This window comes from Dipodomys merriami, unplaced genomic scaffold (genome assembly GCF_024711535.1).
Source record: "Dipodomys merriami isolate MVZ:Mamm:240054 unplaced genomic scaffold, mDipMer1.0.p SCAF_177, whole genome shotgun sequence".
Lineage (NCBI taxonomy): Eukaryota > Metazoa > Chordata > Mammalia > Rodentia > Heteromyidae > Dipodomys > Dipodomys merriami.
This window is the reverse complement of record NW_027203126.1, coordinates 1,393,836-1,406,369: the sequence shown is the minus strand read 5'-3', so window position 1 is coordinate 1,406,369 and position 12,534 is coordinate 1,393,836. Positions and strand designations below refer to the sequence as shown.

Sequence of the window (12,534 nt, the reverse complement as noted above, 5' to 3'; positions counted from 1 at the left end):
CTAACTAGAAAGCCATAAAGATATGCCATGTAAACATTAACATCAAAAAAGTTGTCAGGCTCTAGTGGCTCACGCCTATAATCCTAACTACTCTGGAGACTGAGATCTGAGGATCACAGTTCAAAGCCAGTCTGGGCAGGAAAGTTCATGAGACTCTTATCTCCAATTAACAACCAGAAAATCAGAAGTGGCACTGTGGCTTAAAGTAGTAGAGTGCTATCCTTGAGCAAAAAGGCTCAGGGCCAGTGCTCAGTCCCTGAGTTTAAGCTCCATGACTGACAAAAAAAAAAAAATTTAAAAAGTCAAACAGCTGAGTGCTCATAGCTCATGCGTGTCATCCTGGCTACTCAGGAGACTGAAATCTGAGGATCATGATTCAAAGGCAGCCCAGGTAGAAAAGTCTGTGAGACTCTCATCTACAATTTTTTTTTTTTTTGGTTGATCGTGGGGCTTGAACTCTGAGCCTGGGTGCTGTCCCTGCGCTCTTCAGCTCAAGGCCAGCACTCTACCACTTGAGCCACAGCACCACTTCCGGTTTTCCAGTGGTTTATTGGAGATAAGAATCTCACGGACTTTCCTGCTCGGCTGGCTTTGAACCTCTATCCTCAGATCTCAGCCTCCTGAGTAGCTAGGATTACAGACATGAGCCACCGGCACCCGGCTCTCATCTACAATTAACTACCAGAAAACTGGAGGTGAAGCTGTGAGTCAAAGTGCTAGAATGTTAGCCTTGAGCAAAAAGAGCCCTGAGTTCATGCCCCACCAATAACAACTAACTAACTAAATAAATGAATAAAGGTCAAATCATAGGGTAAGACTCAGCTCCATAGCTGAGTGATTGCCTAGCATGAGCATGGCTCCGAGTTCTATCACTAGCACCAAAAAAAATATAAAAGGCATAATTGGCAAGTGCCTATAGTCCCAGTTACATAAGAAATGGAGGCAGGATCCCTTGAGGCTCCCTTGAGCCTCGGATTTGAAGGCCAGCCTGGGCCACACAGTGAGACTGTCTTCTCAAAAGAAAAACAAAAAAGCTCAGAGGTCTTCTGAGGAAGACTGGGTCAGCTGCTCGTTCTCACCTAGGAACAAGTCAGTCAGGGTGCCACACCACACTACAGCCAAAGCTCTGCAAGACACCATGGAAGCAGAGGGAGCAATTCACCGAGTCAGAATTACTCTATCAGCCACGGTGAAAGATCCCTGGAGGTAACTGCTGACTCGCTCAGAATATGAAGGAATAGAACCTCAAAGTGAAGGCCAAGTTCAGATGCTCTGAGAACCACTGCAAGAAAAACTCCTGTGGGGAACATTCTAAGATGTGAGATTGTTTCCAGATGAGAATCTGCAGGCACAACCCTGACCTGCACAGTCCTTCTCAGGTCATTAAACAGATGACGCCATCTGGACTGAGCTGGAAATCTATCAGCCTGCCCAAGTCACTACTGTGGGTGCTCCAATCAACTTCCGTTATTAAAGCCAGTATCAAGAAAGAGGGGAGGGCTGGGAAGGTGGCTCAGTGGTAGAGTGCTTGTCTTGCATGCATGAGGCCCTGGGTTCGATTCCTCAGCACCACATAAGCAGAAAAAGCCGGAAGTGGCCCTGTGGCTCAAGTGGTAGAGCTGAAGAGCTGAGGGACAGTGCCAGGCCCAGAGTTCGGGTTCCACGACTGACCAAAAAAAGGAAGGAAGGAAAGAAGGAAGGAAGGAAGGAAGGAAGGAAAGAAGGAAGGAAGGAAGGAAGGAAGGAAGGAAGGAAAAAAGAAAGAGGGGAAGGAGGGAGAAAGAGAGAGAGAGAAAAGGAAAGGAAAGCTAAGCTGAGGCGCTTCTTTTAATAGCTGATAAGGTAGACTTCTAGACAGTAATATTCCTAGAAGAGGGACATCCATGAGGATAAGAGGATCACTTCATCACAAAGAAATACTCATTCCGAATGCAGCACAGCCAGTAACAGTACTTCAAAGGCAAGAAAGCAAAAGTGAACAGAACTAGAAGGAGAAAGAGACGAATCCATACATACTTGTAGCTGGACATGGAGGTTTCAACTCTCCAACTGAGAGCACTCAGGAACTGAGAAAAGCCCTTCACAATGAAGCTAAAGAGAAAAGCAAATAACACAAGAACTAACTGGCAAAAGGACAGAGGACCCACAGGAGGTTGGTATGAGGAACAAGAAGAGGAAGCTCAGGGCTTTGTTCACTGAAGTCCAAGGCACAGGCACACAGCAGAAATGCTCCTTCCTTCTGCACCTCCCTGCCCCTCCCCTCTACACACCAGCTCAAGCTGCACTTCCCAAGCGTAGTTGCAGTCCCTGATAATCCGGGCAGGGGTCAGTGTTCAACACCCATCCTCCAACACACCTGGCTGACATTTCTCACCACCGCTGCAGACCAGGCACACTGCCTGTGCTCCACAGATGATTTGCACAGACACAAAATGCAAATATAAACACGACTAGCCTGTCCCCTCCCTCTCTTCCTCTTCCCCAGAAGTAGTCTATGTATCACCCTCCCACATGACAAGTGTTTTTACATTTTTCTTTTCAAAAATTAAAGAAAAGCCAGGCACCGGTGGTTCATGCTTGTAATCCTATCAGAAGACTGAGAGCTGAGGATCAAGGTTCAAAGCCAGCCTGGGCAGGAAAGTAGTCTGTGAGACTCTTATCTCCAATAAACCACCAGAAAACTGGAAGTGGGGCTATAACTCGAGTGGTAGAGTACCCTGGGTTTGATTCCTTGCACCATATAAACAGAAAAAATCAGAAGTGACACTGTGGCTGAAGTGGTAAAGTGCTAGCCTTGAGCAAAATGAAGCTCAGGGACAGTGCTCAGGCCCTGAGGTCAAGACCGTAAGGGAGAAAAAGAAAAAAAAAAAAAAAAAAAGCTCAGGGGACAGCCCCACCCAAGACCTAAATTTCAGGCCCAGGACAGCATAAAAATAAATAAAATGTGGGGTTGGGAAGGTGGCTCAGTGGTAGAGCGCTTGCCTTGCATGCATGAGGCCCTGGGTTCGATTCCCCAGCACCACATAAGCAAAAAGAAAAAAAGCCAGAAGTGGCGCTGTGGCTCAAGTGGTACAACGCTAGCCTTGAGCTGAAGAGCTGAGGGACAGCGCCCAGGCCCAGAGTTCAGGCCCCACGACCGGACCCCCCTCCCCCCCCAAAAAAGTGAGCATCTCTGAGTGAAAGAGGTGGTGGCACAGACCTCCAGCCAGAGGAGATGACATGGTTCTGTGGCTCCTTCTGGAGCACAGTGGAAGGGCATAATCAATCTAAAAGCCAACTGAGCACTTTCAGGGGACCACTGCCTCACAGGCAGTCAAGGCAGAGAGAGGAGGAAGCACAAGGCAATGTCTTCAACAGCCAGCAACCAGCAAACCACGTGCCATTTGTTGGGGGCAGATGGACAGGGACACTAAGAGCCAAGCTTATCCCAAAGCTAGGCAGAGAACAGCTGGCTCCTGGTCAGTGTTCCTGCTACTCTAGGGGCATAAACAGGATGTTTGGAAGCAGATGACCACAAGTGACCACAGGAAGCCATGACAACCTCCTCCAGGTGACGCTCTTCTGTCCCAGCTTGTTTCCAGCTTAGCTGCCTCAGCACATCAAGCAAAATAATTTCATGTGCTGACTTCCAAAGAGCAAGAAGGGACAGGAAGTTTTGAAAGTTCAGGATACAACAGAAAGGGCCATCTGAGATGGGTGGGCAGGGAAAAGCAGAGGACAATCACCCAGCTATCCAACAGCAACCTCACCCCAGAGATACGGCGAGGCTGGCACTAAGGAGGGGTGAAGCAACCATACATACTCCTGGGTACAGAGGAGTTGGCAGGATGGGTAGCAAATGACCAAATGAGCTTAGGAGGGTAGCCAACTTGAGATAGTGAAGAACGAGTATAGTACTCCAGACACTGGCTGCTCCTTCACACTCACCGTAGAGAAGTCAAGCCTGACCCAGCTCTCCCAGAGCTTTTGGGGGTGAGAAACACACCCCCCTCCAGCCAGCAGAGCCTGGAGTCTACAGAGGAAGTGGCAGATCCAGAAAAACCAAGTGTGGGCCTCTGGACCCTCCCATTTCCACCTAAGGAAGAAGAACACTCCTGGAAACAGGAAAGCCTGTGACACCCAAAGAGCTAAGGGTAGGCCCTGGACAAGGGGCAGTCCCCAGGGCCAGCTTCCATCAAATGACTGAGTCCAGTCAATAGATGGTTCACAGGCCAGAAAAAGAAATCTCCTTTATTCTCTGGCTACTGGGATCCTCCATGGCCACCCCACACAGGGAGGTTCCCGGATGTCACCATGGCCTAAGAGGACTGGGAGAAGCCCACAGCTGATACAGGAACGGATTCCACAGCGGCTCACTGTGGCAGCTCTCAAATAGTAGCATTAGATGAGTGATTAGTACAAGCCAAGCCACTGAGAAACCTCCTCCCTGCACCACTTCCTCCTCAAAGCCGCCAAAGAGACTCGAGGGAAATTAATGTCACAGAACCAAGACCCAACCTGACATCACCAGCACTATATGACCACTGCACCTTCTCCAATCCACAGGGCCACGAAGTGGCCCAAGTTACAGAAAACAACAGAAGTTAGATTCCTCCTTAGGCAGCAGGATGGCAAACAGGCAAATGTGCACTAAATGCCCACTGCCAAGATCAGCAGATATGTGTACTAGAACACAGAGGGGAAACACCAGAGGCCTACTCCTCAAAGGAGTGTCTAGATCTGGATCCAAGAACCAATGCTAACCACGTCCATTGCCCAGCACTTTGAAGCAGCTGGATGAAGATAGGGGAAGGATGAGGGCTCACAGTTCAAGTGACAGGCTGAGGTCACACGGTAGCAAGTGGTAGAGACCCTGGTGGGGTTGCTTGGGCACCTGGGTTCTGACTGTGGCATCAGGTGGCCAACCTAGCCTGGACTAGAAAACTTCTCACTAAGGCTCTCCAGAGGAGGAAGTGGTTTGCTGGAGGTTGGGAATCGCAATGGGTGTCCACATACCCTTTTAATCATCAACCACCATCAAATATTTATCAAGCAACCACAAAGGGGAATAGTGGTTCTTGGCAGTATGAGATGCTTGAAAGGAGGATAAAATCCCTGTCCTCAAGAAGCTTACTTACCGGGTTATGGGGAAACAAAAGGAAACCTAATTTGCCCAGTTCTGCCAACCTATGTCTAAGTGATGGGCCATCAGGTGGGCTAGCTTTAATGGGGACAGGGGCTCAACTCAGAAAGACCACTTCACTAAGTTCTTAAAGGGAGAAGGTATGGAGACAAACAAGGAGGAAGCTATTTTGTTCAATTTAGACCAAGATGAAGACCCAAGGCACAGCGGAATGCTTTTTTGACCAGAAGTCAATCTAACTCAGAGAGGCAACTGTGTGTTTATTATATAGGGCATATAGGGCAACAGAGGTTATTCTTAGAACCCCCAGAACAAAAGTCAGGAGGGCAGCTACACCCAATGGAAAAACAGAGGGTCAGAAATTAGGGATGGAATTATGGGGTCAAATAAGTACTGCAATGAACAACATATACCCAAGGAGGGCAAATCAGATTTTTCAAAAGAAATGACATAATTTTTTTTTTTTTTGGTCCGGTCGTGGGGCCTGAACTCTGGGTCTGGGCAACAGGCTGTCCCTCAGCTCTACCACTTGAGCCATAGTGCCACTTCCAGTTTTTTTTCTTTTTTGCTTATGTGGTGCTGAGGAATCGAACCCAGGGCCTCATGCATGCAAGGCAAGCGCTCTACCACTGAGCCACCTTCCCAGCTCTATGCCATAAAATTTTGAGGTACACTCCAAATGTTTTAACTACTGACAATTCATCTGATATGTGTGTATGTATATATTTTTTGTCAGTTGTGAGACTTGAACACAGGGCCTGGGCACTGTCCCTGGGCTTTTACACTCAAGGCTAGTACTCTATCACTTGAGCTACAGAGTCACTTTCAACTTTTTCTGTGATTAATTGGAGATGAGTCTAATGGACTTTCTTGCCTGGACCGGCTTTGAACCACAATCCTCAGATCTCAGCCTCCTGAGCAGCTAAGATTATAGGCATGAGCCACCAGCCCCTGCACTTTTTTTTTTGCCAGTCCTGGGGCTTGAACTCAGGACCTGGGCACTGTCCCTGTGCTTCTTTTGTTCAAGGTTCACACTCTACCACTTGAGCCACAGTGCCACGTCTGACTTTTTTGTTTATGTGGTACTGAGGATTCAAACCCAGGGCTTCATGCATGCTAGGCAAGCACTCTATCACTAAGTCACATTCCCAGCCAGCGCTGACATTTTTTTTTTTTGGGGGGGGGGGTCTGGTAGTGGGGCCTGAACTCTGGGCCTGGGTGCTCTCCCTCAGCTCTTCAGCTCAAGGCTAGCGCTCTACCACTTGAGCCACAGCGCCACTTCCAGCTTTTTTCTTTTTGCTTATGTGGTGCTGAGGAATCCAACCCAGGGCCTCGAGCATGCAAGGCAAGTGCTCTACCACTGAGCCACCTTGCCAGCCCTGAGCCAGCACTGACATTTTAAATACAGGAAACCAAGCAACACAAGTTTACAAGTCAAATCTAACATGCTTCTGGATTTGCAGTATGAAAACAAACAAAAAGATACTAGGAACTAGAAGACCTGCAAGTTCTTGCAACATTATCAGTGTTGACAATGAGTGTTCCCTTTTCCCTAACTCCTCTGAGTTTCGGTTTAGCTTCTCCATTTGGCAGTTGTACTGCTATCTATCTCACAGGGTTATTGTCAGAATAGCAAAAATAGTGAAAGACAAGAAAACGTCCCCTCAACCTTATTAAGGTTCAGAAAAATCCACTATTTAATTTAGGCCAAAGAATGGGGCTGTAACAGAGAGATCAAGACCACAGATGAAGCCTCAAAAGAGAGAATAAAAAGGAAATGAGTTAGGTCTTTTCTGGTGTGCAAACCGGAAGAATCTGAACAATAGAATCCACGTCAGGGGAGGAAATAGAAATTTAGGAGTGGTCAGTACACAAGTTCTAACAGAGGTCATGCAAGCAGACAAATTGCCTGATACCTAGGGAAAACTACAGGGAATTGAAAGAAATCCTTTGGGAAAACAAAGTGAGAACGGAAGATGGGAAGGTTCAACAGAGAGAACCAAGCCCAGCCTAAGGAAGGAAAAGGAAAATACGGCCACTAGAGTAAGATCTGAGGCAGAAGATTTGAAAGAACTGGCCAGATTTTGTTAAAAACAGAAGCAAAGTAGTTAGGAAAGAGCCAGGTGCTGTTGGTCATGCCTATAATCCTAGCCATTCAGGAGGCTGAGATTTGAGGACTGAAGTTGGAAGCCAGCCAAAGCAAATTTCCAAGACTCTTGTCTCTAATTAACTGTCAAAAGCTGGAACTGACATCATGGTGGAAAAAGCCAAGTAAGCATGTGAGTCCTGAGTTCATGCTTGCACGCGCGCGTGCACGCGCACGCACACACACACACACACACACACATACACAAGGGAGGGGGGAGTAAGAAAAGAAGCCTGTGACTGGGCACTGGTATATATTCCTCGGCCTGTAATCCTAGCTTCTCAGGAGACTGAGATCTGAGGATCACAGTTCAAAGCCAGCCTGGGCAGCCAGTTAACCACCAAAAAAGCTGTGGCTCAAGTAGTAAAGCACTAGCCTCAATTGGAGCTGTGGCTCAAGTGGTAGAGCACTAGCCTCGAGCAAAAAAGCTCAGGGACAGCGCCCACCCAGGCCCTGAGTTCAAGCCTTATGACCAGCACGAGGAGGAGGAGGAGGAGGACGACGACGACAACGACGACACAACTATGACAACAACGAAGAAAAAAGAAGAAAAAGAAGAAGAAGAAGAGGAGGAGGAGGAGGAGGAGAGGAGGAGGAGGAGGAGGAGGAGGAGGAGGAGAGGAGGAGGAGGAGGAGAAGGAGGAGAAGGAGGAGAGGAGGAGGAGGAGGAGGAGGAGGAGGAGGAGGAGAAGGAGGAGAGGAGGAGGAGGAGGAGGAGGAGGAGGAGGAGGAGGAGGAGGAGGAGGAGGAGGAGGAGAAGGAGGAGGAGGAGGAGGAACAAGAAGCCACCTCTGCCCAGAAGAATAAGGTCAAACCTAGAACTACACTAGGAAGACACTCCCTGGAGGTTTCTGCCCACCTTGCATGCTCACTCAGGGACCTACAATTCAAAACAGCTGGAAATGTGTGCCCTGCTCTCTCAACAAGAAAACAGAACAGAACATGGCTGTTTCTGCCAAGTGAGTTCAGAATAAGCTGCATTCCATTTCATTAAAACAATTACCTGAGCCCCAGCCAAGAATTACATAAAGCTTCCTCCAGCACCACCCCCTTCCCCCATAAAAGACACATCTCGCTGCTTTTCACATAAGAAAAGTAAGGCCCTGACTCCCCACTCCAAGACCTGGATAGGAGGATCCCATGATCCCTTCCAAGTGGCCAGACTCTGTCTGCATCCTTGCTCACTGACAGACACACATGAGGCTCAAAGAAGACCCTCCACAAAGCATTCCCCTCTTGCAAGCCAGCTAGTAGCCCAGAATGTTTCTAGTAGACACTAGAGCCCTCAACTCTGCTTCTGAGACTAGCAGGCCACTGGTGCCAGAGTCCTACTATTTCCCCCAAAAGATGTAAGACTAAGAAGCCCAGCTTTGAGTCAGTACAAACTATACAAAAGAAGGACCTTGGAGAGAGTGGACAATCTAGGAGAGGAACTATGCAGCTGGAGAACTGGATGGGCCAGATCTGAGTGGCAAGCCTAGAAACCTCCTTGGCCACGGTTCAGGAAGTAAAGCAAAAGGCATCTCTTTCGCACCTTCAGGGCTTGAGCTTTCCCCAGGATTGTTAGGCATTATGTAAAGTCTTGCTCTGCAGCCCACCAGTCCAGACAAGCCCTTCCAAACTCCAACCAGGGACAGCTTCTCTCCTGTCCCAAACCAGTCTGACCAATGTCACCCCACCTACTCCTGTGCCTAATCTCTGTACCCTGTCTTTGTGGCCTGATCAAGGTTGTTGTTGTTTTTCACCAATAATAGTACTATGCAGCTGGGTGCCCATGGCTCACACCTGTAATCCAAGCTACTCAAGAGGCTGAGATTTGAGGATAAGGGTGAGACTACTATCTCCAGTTACCCACCAAAAACCAGAAGTGGAGCTGTGGCTCAAAGTGGTAGAGCACTAGCCTTGAGCAAAAGAGCTGAGGGACAATGCCCAGGACCTGAATTCAAGCTCTAAGAATGGCACCAAAAAGAAAAAGATTGCATCTGAACAATATGTACAATAATTATTTTTCTTGTCTTTATTCTCTAAACAACACAGTATAACAATTTTCACAGCATTGTATCTGGTAATTCAAGTAACCTAGAGATGGTTTAAACAAGAGAAGTTGAAGATGTGGTTCAGAGTGCTAGCCAAAGATTAAAAGCAGCAGGTATTGAGTTCAAGTTCTGGTCTCTGACCAAAGAAAGAAAGGAGAAAGAGAATAAACAAGAGTGAGAGAAAGAAAGAAAAGAGAGAAAGAGGGAGGGACGGAGGGACGAGGGCTGGGAAGGTGGCTCAGTGGTAGAGTGCTTGCCTTGCATACCTGAGGCCCTGGGTTCGATTCCTCAGCACCACATAAGCAGAAAAAGCCAGAAGTGGCACAGAGGCTCAAGTGGCAGAGCACTAGCCTTGAGCTGAAGAGCTGAGGGACAACGCCCAGGCCGAGTTCAGGCCCCACGACTGACAAAGAAAGAAAGAAAGAAAGAAAGAAAGAAAGAAAGAAAGAAAGAAAGAAAGAAAGAAAGAAAGAAAGAAAGAAAGAAAGAAAGAAAGAAAGAAAAGAAAGAGAGAGGGAGGGAGGGAGGGGGAGGGAGGGAGAGAGGGAGAGAGAGGGAGACGGAGAGAGACAGAGACGGAGAGAGAGAAAGGGAGGGAGAGGGAGGGAGGGAGGGGAGGAGAAGGGAAAGGGGAAAGGAGGAAGGAAGGAATAGGAGAGTGTGAAGGTCCTATGCAAATACAGTGCATTTTTAATAAGGGACTGGGGGGAAGGGGCAGGGGAAGAGCAAGAGCCAATTAGACAGCAAGGGATGAATGTGTGTCTTTTTTTTTGCTCTATCACTTAAAACTAAGTTGCAGACAACCTGACACTTCAGTCCTAAATACTTCTGCATGCACCTAACAGTAACAATATTCTCCCATAAAACCACAATCACACAAGAAATGAGCATTAGAAGGCCGCCTTTAAGGGAAGACTTGGTCACTGGGCTCTGCTAGGCCTGGCCAACCACACATTGTGCCCGCCACTGGTCCAGTGTCCAGAGCCTCCCTGGAGAGGTCGACCCTGAGCCCCACTGGCTACGGCATCAGTTAGCTGGAGACTTATCAGGATGTGAATGTATGCTGAGGCCAGACATGAGGCAAGAGATGAACACCTGGGAGGAAGACAAACCCTGACCTCTGTTTTAATAAGTTGCTTGGTCGATATTTCTAATTCTTACCCTCCCACAGGATAGCTGCCATTCTCTACCTTGACTTTTTTTTTTTCTTTTTTTTTTGGTCAGTTGTGGGGCTTGAACTCTGGGCCTGGGCACTGTCCCTAGCTCTTCAACTCAAGGCAATCGCTCTACCACTTGATCCACAGCACCACATCCGGTTTTCTGAGTGGTTTATTGGAGATAAGAGTCTCACTGACTTTTCCTGCCCTGGCTGGCTTTGAACCGTGATCCCCAGATCTCAGCCTCCTGAGTAGCTAGGATTACAGGCGTGAGCCACCGGTGCCCGGCATCACCTTGACATTTTTTAATGACTTCTCTCTGCTGGAAATGGGACTGCTCCAAAGTACACCTAATACCTGAACAAATACAAGTGGTGGGGCACAAGAAGGCTTCTGACTCCCAATCAGAAGTAATGGGGAAAGGGTCTTTCAGGAAGTACCCAGCTTCTCCTAGCAGTTGTGCTGTAAGCCCACGGTGTTGTCTCAAGGGTAACAGGTGGCTGGTCAGGTGGCCAATTACAGGAGAGCAGGGCTCTCACCACAAATCCATCCCATCCTGAATGTAATACCTCCAAGAAAGGACAGAAGAGCTATCACTGGTTCACATCTATAATGCTAGCTATCCAGGGGACTGAAATCTGAAGGATTTTGAGGTGAGCCCAGGCAAAGTCTGTTTCCTAGGTTCCATCTCCAGAATAACCAACAAAAAGCAGGGGCGGAGAGATGGCCCAAGTGGCAGAGCACTAAGATGTCATGAGCGCAAACCCCTATACTGCCAAAGAGAAAAAATAAAAAGGAGAGAGAAGCAGCTACAGGGAAGCATAGCCATGGGAGACTGAAAAGAGAATGAGGAGGGCTGGGAATGTGGCTGTGGTAGAGAGCTTGCCTTGCATGCATGAGGCCCTGGGTTCCATTCCTCAGTACCACATAAACAGAAAAAGCCAGAAGTATTGCTGTGGCTCAAGTGGTAGAGTGCTGGCCTTGAGCAAAAGAAGCTCAAGGACAGTGCCTGGGCCCTGAGTTCAAGCCCTAGAACTGGCAAGGGGTGGGGGAGAATGAAGAGTATGGGGAGGGGACAGGAAAGATTTGGGGTGTTCCAGAAATGGAAAGCAATCAAATAGGCAACCAAGATCAAATACAGTATCATGAACAGAAATGTAAAGAGTGGTTGGTTACAAGTCCCTCTACATTCAGATGATCTGAATTTGAAATACTAGCCTTTGCCACAGGCCCAGCAGCTGGGTGCCCTGAACCTGGCCTAACACACACAGGCACCACAGACAGGCAAACCCAAAATCCAGACTTGCCATGGAAACAGGGAGGATCCATAGTGTGGATCTGCCCCAGGCAACTCCCCTACCCCCCTAGCTTTACCCCCAAGGACAATGAGGCACTGTTTTCCAAGGGTCAAGACTGCAGAGAAGCTGAAAGGCAAGTCCAGATTCCAGAAGCAGCTAGGCCTTGCCAACAGCTGGCTGTGCCCTCTGCTAGTGGATGGGAAGGCAAAGCTCTTAAGTCTTGAACTGGTCCTACCCTCTGCCACACAGGCTATTATTACCGGGGGACAGCCCCTAGAGCAGAGCAAAAACTTTAAAGGTAACTATCAATTATTCCCCTAACAACACTTACTGTTTTAGGTTTAAGAAAGACCTGGACTGAGCTGGGTGTTGGTGGCTTACACCTGTAATGCTAGCTACTCAGAAGGCTGAGATCTAAGGATGGGAGGTTCAAAGCCTGCTAAACAGAACAGAAAAGTCTCCATGAGATTATTTCCAATAGACTACTCAAAAAAGCTGGAAATGCCTCTGTGGCTCAAGAGCACTAGCACAAAGAGGCTCAGAAACAGTGCCCAGGCCTTGAGTTCAAGTCCCGGGACCAGCAAAAAAGAAAAAAAAAGAAAAAAAGAAAAGACCTGGTCTGCCATTGAATTAGCTTAGGTTCAAACTCCAGCTCCACTGTTTAACTTCCCTCCAGTCAGGTTTCCATACCTGAGGTCAGGTTTCCCCATCTGGGAGTCAGAGATAAAGCACCTCCCTCTTGGATGGTTACAGTACCACTCAAAGCACTGAGTCC

General features: G+C 48.1%; 1 protein-coding gene across 4 annotated transcripts in view; it reads right to left on the bottom strand.

Annotated features, from left to right (window-relative positions):
- Positions 1 to 12,534, bottom strand: part of LOC138829855 (paxillin) — a 50,939-nt gene that overhangs the window by 35,178 nt on the left and 3,227 nt on the right. Inside the window, exon 1 of one of the 4 annotated variants that reach the window (XM_070026413.1) lies at positions 2,017 to 2,073. The exons of the other annotated variants lie outside the window; for them this stretch is intronic. The gene's annotated coding sequence lies outside the window, so the exon portion shown is untranslated. Of the gene's footprint in view, positions 1 to 2,016; positions 2,074 to 12,534 lie in introns of those variants that run through there. 4 annotated transcript variants of the gene reach the window in all.